The 8,314-nt window shown below is 26.8% G+C and overlaps 1 long non-coding RNA gene across 1 annotated transcript in view; it reads left to right on the top strand.

The window, feature by feature from the left end:
• LOC126301648 (uncharacterized) overlaps nt 1-8,314 on the top strand; it is a 57,957-nt gene that overhangs the window by 17,098 nt on the left and 32,545 nt on the right. The gene's annotated exons all lie outside the window — the stretch shown is intronic.

Here is an 8,314-nt window from a genome sequence, read left to right on the forward strand (position 1 = left end):
TATAAACTATCAGTTTTATTGTTGATTTATTATTATTTCTTTTCCTTTAGCTTTAGCTTGTTTTGCTTCTTGCTTAGCTAAACTAATCGTACTCCTTTTGATTTTGCTGAAGGGGAATCTGAGTTAGTTTCAGGATTTAATATTGAGTATGGTGCGGGTGGTTTTACTTTAATTTTTTTAGCTGAATATACTAGAATTGTCTTCATAAGAATGTTATTGGCTTTAATTTTTTTGGGCGGTGATTTTTATTCTTTTATATTTTTTATTAAGCTTGCTATTATATCTTTTGGTTTTATTTGGGTTCGTGGAACATTACCACGGTTCCGTTATGATAAATTAATGTACTTAGCTTGAAAAAGTTTTTTACCTTTATCTTTGAATTTTTTTATTTTCTTTGTTGGTTTAAAGATTTTATTTATCTCATTTGTTTAGTGGAATTTTTTGAGAAAAGTTAATAGAAGAGTTAAACTTCTAATTTTATGTTTTCAAAACATATGCCTTTCCTAAGCTAATTAACTTTATTCCTTAATTAATTTATCTCATGCGTTTGCGACATGGACATTAATTAAGAAATATGTGAAGTAAATAATTGTTAAGATTTGACCTGTTATAATATAAGGTTCTTCAACAGGTCGTTTACCAATTCACGTTAGTAAGCATACAACAACTACTATAGTTCAGAATAAAATTTGATTAATAGGGTAAAATTGAATGCCTCGGAATGGTGTTTTATTATAAAATGGTAAAATTATTAAGATTCCAATTGATAAAAATAATGCAATAACACCTCCTAACTTATTAGGGATAGATCGTAGAATTGCATATGCAAATAGGAAATATCATTCTGGTTGAATGTGAACTGGTGTTACTAATGGGTTGGCAGGTACAAAGTTATCTGGATCTCCTAATAGGTAAGGATTAATTAAACATAGTATAATTAATAATGATGTTATTATTACAAATGTAATAGAATCCTTAAAGGTAAAGTATGGATGGAATGGAATTTTTTCAATATCTCCATTTAGTCCAAGAGGATTATTAGATCCTGTTTGGTGAAGAAAAAATAAATGAATTGCTGCTATAGCAGCAATAATAAATGGTAATACAAAATGGAATGTGAAGAATCGATTTAATGTTGCATTATCAACAGCGAATCCTCCTCATACTCATTGGACTAAATCTGTTCCTAAGTATGGGATTGCTGATAATAAATTAGTAATTACTGTTGTACCTCAAAAAGATATTTGGCCTCAGGGTAAGACATATCCTATAAATGCAGTTGCTATAACTAAAAATAAAATCACTGTACCAATTATTCAGGTATGTATATATATATAAGATCCATAGTAAATTCCCCGTCCTACATGTAAGTAAATACAAATAAAACATATAGATGCTCCATTTGCGTGTAAGGTTCGGATAATTCAACCATTATTTACGTCTCGGCAGATGTGTACTACACTACTGAATGCTATTTCAATATTCGATGTATAATGTATAGCTAAAAATAGTCCAGTTACGATTTGAATTACCAAACATAACCCTAATAGGGATCCAAAATTTCATCAAAATGAAATATTTGTTGGGGCAGGTAAGTCAATTAAAGAGTTATTAATAATTTTAATTAAAGGATGTCTTAATCGTAAGGGTTTTTTCATTAGTAATTATCTTATTTTACGAATAGGTCCCTGATTAATATTGGTGATTTTAACAACTGCTAGTAGTGCTAAAAATAAATAAATTATTATTATTATTGTAATAATGAATGTTGGTCTATTATAAAATTTTTCTAAAGATATTGTTATTTCTTGATAATTGATTGAATTATCAATATTTATAGTTTCGGTGTTTTTGAAAAAGTCTATAAATATAGATATATCTAGAATAAATAATATTAATATGATAAATACTCACATTATTAATGTAATAATTATAGTGATTGATTTAGGCTGAAATATTTCGTTTGATGCAATTCTTGTAATGTAAATAAATAATACTAGTATACCACCAAGAAATGTTAAAAATAAAATATATGATAATCAATATCTGTCTATTATTGTTCCTGTTATTAATCCAACTAGGAAGGTTTGAAGGATAATAAAAAGCATTATTGATATTGGGTGTCTTAATTTAATAAAATTAATATTTATTACATTTGATAATGATATAATTATTATTTTGATCGTTTCAGGGGTTAGTTTATTTAAAATACCGGTTTTGGGGACCGATGATGGAAGCTATTCCACCTCTGAAGTTTTAAAAGTGGGTGCTGGACTTATTTCCGGTTTACAAGACCGGCGTTTTTTTTAAACTATTAAAACTAATGTTTATATTCTCTATTTTTACTTCTTTATTGATTTATTTTGCTGGTGTTTATGTTTTTTCTTCTAAACGTAAACATTTATTAATGGTTCTTTTGAGATTAGAATATATTGTTCTTTCTTTATTTATGTTAGTTATTGTTTTTCTTATTGAGTTTGATTATGATTATTTTTTTCCTGTTATTTTTTTAGTTTTTTCTGTTAGTGAGGGTGCTTTAGGTCTTTCTATTTTAGTTTCAATAATTCGTTCTCATGGTAATGATTTTTTTAATTCTTTTGGTTTATCTTTATGTTAAAGTATTTATTTATAACTATTTTTTTGATCCCTCTTTGTTTATTAAATAATTGTTGATGGTTGGTTCATTCTTTAATGTTTCTGTCGGGTTTTGTTTTTATAATTTGTGTTTATTCATATGCTGATTTGAATATAATTAGATATTATTTTGGTATTGATTATTTTTCTTTTAGTTTAATTTTACTTAGTTTTTGGATTTGTTCTTTAATAATCACTGCTAGAGGTTCAGTTTATTTAAGTTCATATCATTCTAATTTTTTTGTTTTTAAAGTTTTGATTTTAATAATTATGCTTTATTGTTCATTTGCTAGATTAAGTCTTCTTTCTTTTTATATTTTTTTTGAGGCTAGATTAGTTCCTACTTTACTTTTAATTTTGGGTTGGGGTTATCAACCTGAGCGTTTGCAGGCTGGTGTTTATTTAATTTTTTATACTTTGGTTGCTAGATTACCTTTATTATTAGTTTTATTTAAGGTTTATGATTTTTCTAATACTTTATATTTTCCTTTATTGGTTGATTTTGGTTCTTATTATTTTATGTTTTATGTATTTATAATTTTGGCTTTTTTAGTTGAGATACCTATGTTTTTGGTTCATTTATGACTTCCTAAGGCTCATGTAAAGGCCCCTATTTCAGGTAGAATAATTCTTGCTGGTGTTTTATTAAAGTTAGGTGGTTATGGTATTTTTCGTGTTATAAAGGTTATTTCTTATTTGGGTTTAAAGTTTAATTATTTTTGATTGTCTTTAGGTTTATCTGGGGGTGTTATTGTAAGATTTATTTGTTTTCGTCAGGTTGATTTAAAGTCTTTAATTGCATATTCTTCTGTTGCTCATATAAGAATGGTTATTGGTGGATTGATGACTATGAATTGATGAGGTTGTGTAGGTTCTCTTTCTCTAATGGTTGGTCATGGTTTATGTTCTTCTGGTTTATTTTGTTTATCTAATATTATTTATGAACGTTTAGGTAGACAAAGATTATTAATTAACAAGGGTATAATTAATTTGATGCCAAGAATGGCTTTATGATGATTTCTTTTAAGATCATCAAATATGGCTGCTCCTCCTTCTTTAAATTTGGTAGGTGAAATTAGATTATTAAATAGAATTATATCTTGATCTTCTTTTAGATTCTTTGCTTTGATTTTTTTATCTTTTTTTAGAGCTCTTTAAACTTTGTATATATATTCTTATTCTCAGCATGGGAATTATTATTCTGGTGTTTATACTTGTTCTCTTGGTTATTTTCGTGAATATCATCTTTTACTTTTACATTGATTGCCTTTAAATATTCTCTGTTTAAAGGGTGAATATTTCTTTGTTTAGTTTGCTTAAGTATTTTAATTAAAAATATTGTTTTGTGGAATCAATGATATGAAGTGTTTCATCTTAGGCCGTGAATTTATTTTCTATTTGTTCTTTGAGTTTTTTTTCTTTGTTTATTTCGAGAACTATAATTTTTATTTTAGGTATTTATTATTTAATAATTGATTATAGATTTTTTGTTTAGTGAGAGCTTTTCAATTTAAATGGTTCTATAGTTGTTATAACTTTAATTTTGGATTGAATATCTCTTATTTTTATATCTTTTGTTATATATATTTCTTCTTTGGTTATTTATTATAGAGAGGATTATATATCTGGTGAAAAGAATATAAATCGTTTTATTATTATTGTTTTAATATTTATTCTTTCTATAGGTTTTTTAATTATTAGTCCTAATTTAATTAGAATTTTATTAGGTTGAGATGGTTTAGGTTTAGTTTCTTATTGTTTAGTTATTTATTATCAAAATGTAAAATCTTATAGTGCTGGTATATTAACTGCACTTTCTAATCGTATTGGTGATGTTGCTATTTTAATTTCTATTGCATGAATGTTAAATTTTGGTGGTTGAAATTATATTTATTATTATGATTTTATTTCTAATTCTTTTGAAATAAAGCTCATTACTATATTAATTGTTTTAGCAGCTATAACTAAGAGAGCTCAGATTCCTTTCTCTTCATGACTTCCTGCTGCTATAGCAGCTCCTACTCCTGTTTCTGCTTTAGTTCATTCTTCTACTCTTGTTACTGCTGGTGTTTATTTATTAATTCGTTTTAGACCGATATTGGATACTTATAATTGTGGTTGATTTTTACTTTTAATTGGTTGTATAACTATATTTATGGCTGGATTGGGCGCTAATTTTGAGTTTGATTTAAAGAAGATTATTGCTCTTTCTACTTTAAGACAACTTGGTTTAATAATAAGAATTTTGGCTATAGGTTATCCAAAGCTTGCATTTTTTCATTTATTGGCTCATGCTTTATTTAAGGCATTATTATTTATATGTGCAGGTTCAATAATTCATAATTTGAAGGATTCTCAGGATATTCGTTTTATAGGATCAATTGTTAATTTCATACCTTTAACTTCAGTTTGTTTTAATGTTTCTAGTTTATCTTTGTGTGGAATACCTTTTTTAGCGGGATTTTATTCAAAGGATTTAATTCTTGAGATGGTTTGTTTAAGATGAATTAATTGTTTAATTTTTTTTCTTTATTTTTTTTCTACTGGTTTAACTGCTTCTTATTCTTTTAGTTTGTTTTATTATTCAATATCTGGTGATAATAATTTTTATTCTAGATTTTCTTTTGATGATAAGGGTTATTATATTTCATTTGGAATAATTGGTCTATTGTTTGTTGCTGTTTTTGGTGGTAGTCTTTTATCTTGATTAATTTTTCCTATTTCTCATGTGATTGCTTTACCTTATTATTTAAAGTTTTTAACTATTACAGTTGTTATTTTAGGTGCTTATTTAGGTTATCTTATTTCTAATTTTGATTTTTCTCACAATTTATTTTCTTTAAGTATACTTTCTTTTGTTAGATTTGCTGGTTCTATATGATTTATACCTTTTCTTTCAACTAAGTTTATTAGATATATTCCTTTAAAAATATGTTATTATTCATCTAAGTCATTTGATTATGGTTGAGGTGAATTACTTGGTGGTCAAGGTTTATATAGATTATTTATTTATTTAATTGGTTATATTCAAGGTTGATATGATTCTAATTTCAAGATTTATCTTTTAACTTTTATTTTTTGAATATTTATTTTGGTAATATTGTTTTTCGTTTACTTAAATAGCTTATAATTAGAGCGTGACACTGAAGATGTTAAGGAAGTATTTTTACTTTTAAGTATTTATAAATATAGATATATTATTTTTACAGTGAAAATGTAATGTTTTATTTAAACTATATAAATTTTAGAAATGTTAACGGAGTTTAACCGCTAATATAAAAAGTTAGCAGCTTTCATATTGGCTTTACATTTCCTTAATTGGAACTATTATAGTTCAATTATATTATTAACAGTAATACGCCTCTTTTTGGCTTCAATTAATAAGAATAAGGGTAGTACATACCAATCTTCCAGGTCGAAACTGACTGCAATATTTCGCTTCTTATTCTATTTAAGGTTGATTGATAATATCAATACTTTTTGAATGCAACCCAAATGTTATATTTAACTACAACCCTTTATTCTGCTCATTGTAATGCTCCTTGGTTTCATTCATGGTATAGTCCTCCTAATAGAACTAGAATATAAAATATTGTTGATACTGTTCAGATTATAATGTCTGAAGTTTTAAAAATAATTACAATTGGTAGAATTAGTGCAATTTCTACATCAAAAATTAAAAAGATTACTGCGATTAGGAAGAATCGTATTGAGAATGGTATTCGTGCTGATCTTTTTGGATCAAACCCACATTCAAATGGTGATCTTTTTTCTCGATCATTAATTAATTTTTTTGATAGTGTTGTTGCCAGGATTATAACAATTATTGGAATAATAAATCTAATGAAAACTCTTGTTGATAGAATTAGAATTGTTTTTCTTGATTTATATCAAGCTTTCTGATTGGAAGTCAAATGTACTATTTATACTAGAAAAACAATTATCTACCTCATCAATAAATAGAGATATATAAGAATAATCATACTACGTCTACGAAGTGTCAGTATCATGCTGCTGCTTCAAATCCAAAGTGATGTCTTGGTGAAAATTGATTTATTGAGTGTCGAAGTAGACATGTTGATAAAAAGATTGTTCCAATAATTACGTGTAAACCATGGAATCCTGTTGCAACAAAGAATGTTGATCCATAAACTGCATCTGCAATGGTAAAAGGTGCTTCTCAATATTCATATGCTTGAAGTATTGTAAAGTATAGTCCTAATAACACTGTGAAGAATAATCCTTGTAGTGCTTGAGTATGATTAGATTCCATTAAACTATGATGTGCTCATGTTACTGTTACTCCTGATGCTAAAAGAATAGCTGTATTAAGTAATGGAATTTGTATAGGGTTAAAGGGTTGAATTCCTATTGGAGGTCATAGTATTCCTAGTTCAATTGTTGGTGCTAATCTTCTTCTAAAGAATGCTCAAAAAAAAGAAACGAAAAATAATACCTCTGATGCAATAAATAAAATTATTCCTCATCGTAATCCAATTGATACAAATCCTGTATGTAATCCTTGATATGTTCCTTCTCGTACTACATCTCGTCATCATTGAATTATAGTTAGTAGGGTAATTCCAAATCCAATTATGAATAAGTTAATATTAAATAGGTGGAATCATTTTGCTAGTCCTGATACTAGGACTATTGCTCCAATTGCTCCTGTTAATGGTCAAGGTCTATAGTCTACTAAGTGGAATGGGTGGTTTGAGTGAGTTGTTAACATAGGTTTAATATACTTCTCTAGAATATAGAGTTCTTAGAATTGAGAAAACATAGGCTTGAATTATTGCTACTGCTGATTCTAGAATTAATAGAAGTATTTGTCCAATAATTAGTAATGAGATTAAGTTTATTGCTATAGATGGTCCTGTGTTTCCTAATAAGGTTAATAATAAGTGTCCTGCAATTATATTTGCTGCCAACCGTACTGCTAATGTACCTGGTCGAATAACATTACTAATTGTTTCAATTAGTACTATAAATGATATTAATGCAGGCGGTGTACCTTGTGGTACAAGGTGTGTAAATATATGATTAGTATGGTTAATTCATCCAAATAATATAAATCTTAGCCATATAGGTAGGGCAATTGCAAATGTTAATGCTAAATGTCTTGTTCTAGTAAAAATATAAGGGAATAATCCTATGAAATTGTTAAATAATATTATAATAAAAATTGAGATGAAAATGAATGTTGTTCCATTAAATGATTTTGGTCCAAGAAGTGTTTTAAATTCATTATGTAAGGTTAAATTTAGTTTATTTCAGATAATGTTAATTCGTGATGGTGTAAGTCAAAATAGTGATGGGATTAATAATAGTCCTAGAAATGTTCTAGTTCAATTTAATGATAAATTAAAGATGTTAGTTGATGGGTCAAATGTTGAGAATAGATTTGTTATCATTTTCAATTTAAGTTTTTTATTTCAATTGTTCCTTTTTCTGCTCTTTTAATAAGGTTAGGTTTAAATGAGAAGAAGTTTATTTGATTAAACAAGATTAATGTAGCTGAAAATATAATGAATAGTGAGAATCATATAAGAGGGGATATTTGAGGGATTTGGATTTAATTTCCCCATCAGAAGTAGTCGTTAATTTACTATTATTTGGTTTAAGAGACCATTACTTACTTTCAGTCATCTGATGAATTTCAAGGTGTACTAATTTTTTT

Source organism: Schistocerca gregaria, unplaced genomic scaffold, assembly GCF_023897955.1.
Source record: "Schistocerca gregaria isolate iqSchGreg1 unplaced genomic scaffold, iqSchGreg1.2 ptg000077l, whole genome shotgun sequence".
Lineage (NCBI taxonomy): Eukaryota > Metazoa > Arthropoda > Insecta > Orthoptera > Acrididae > Schistocerca > Schistocerca gregaria.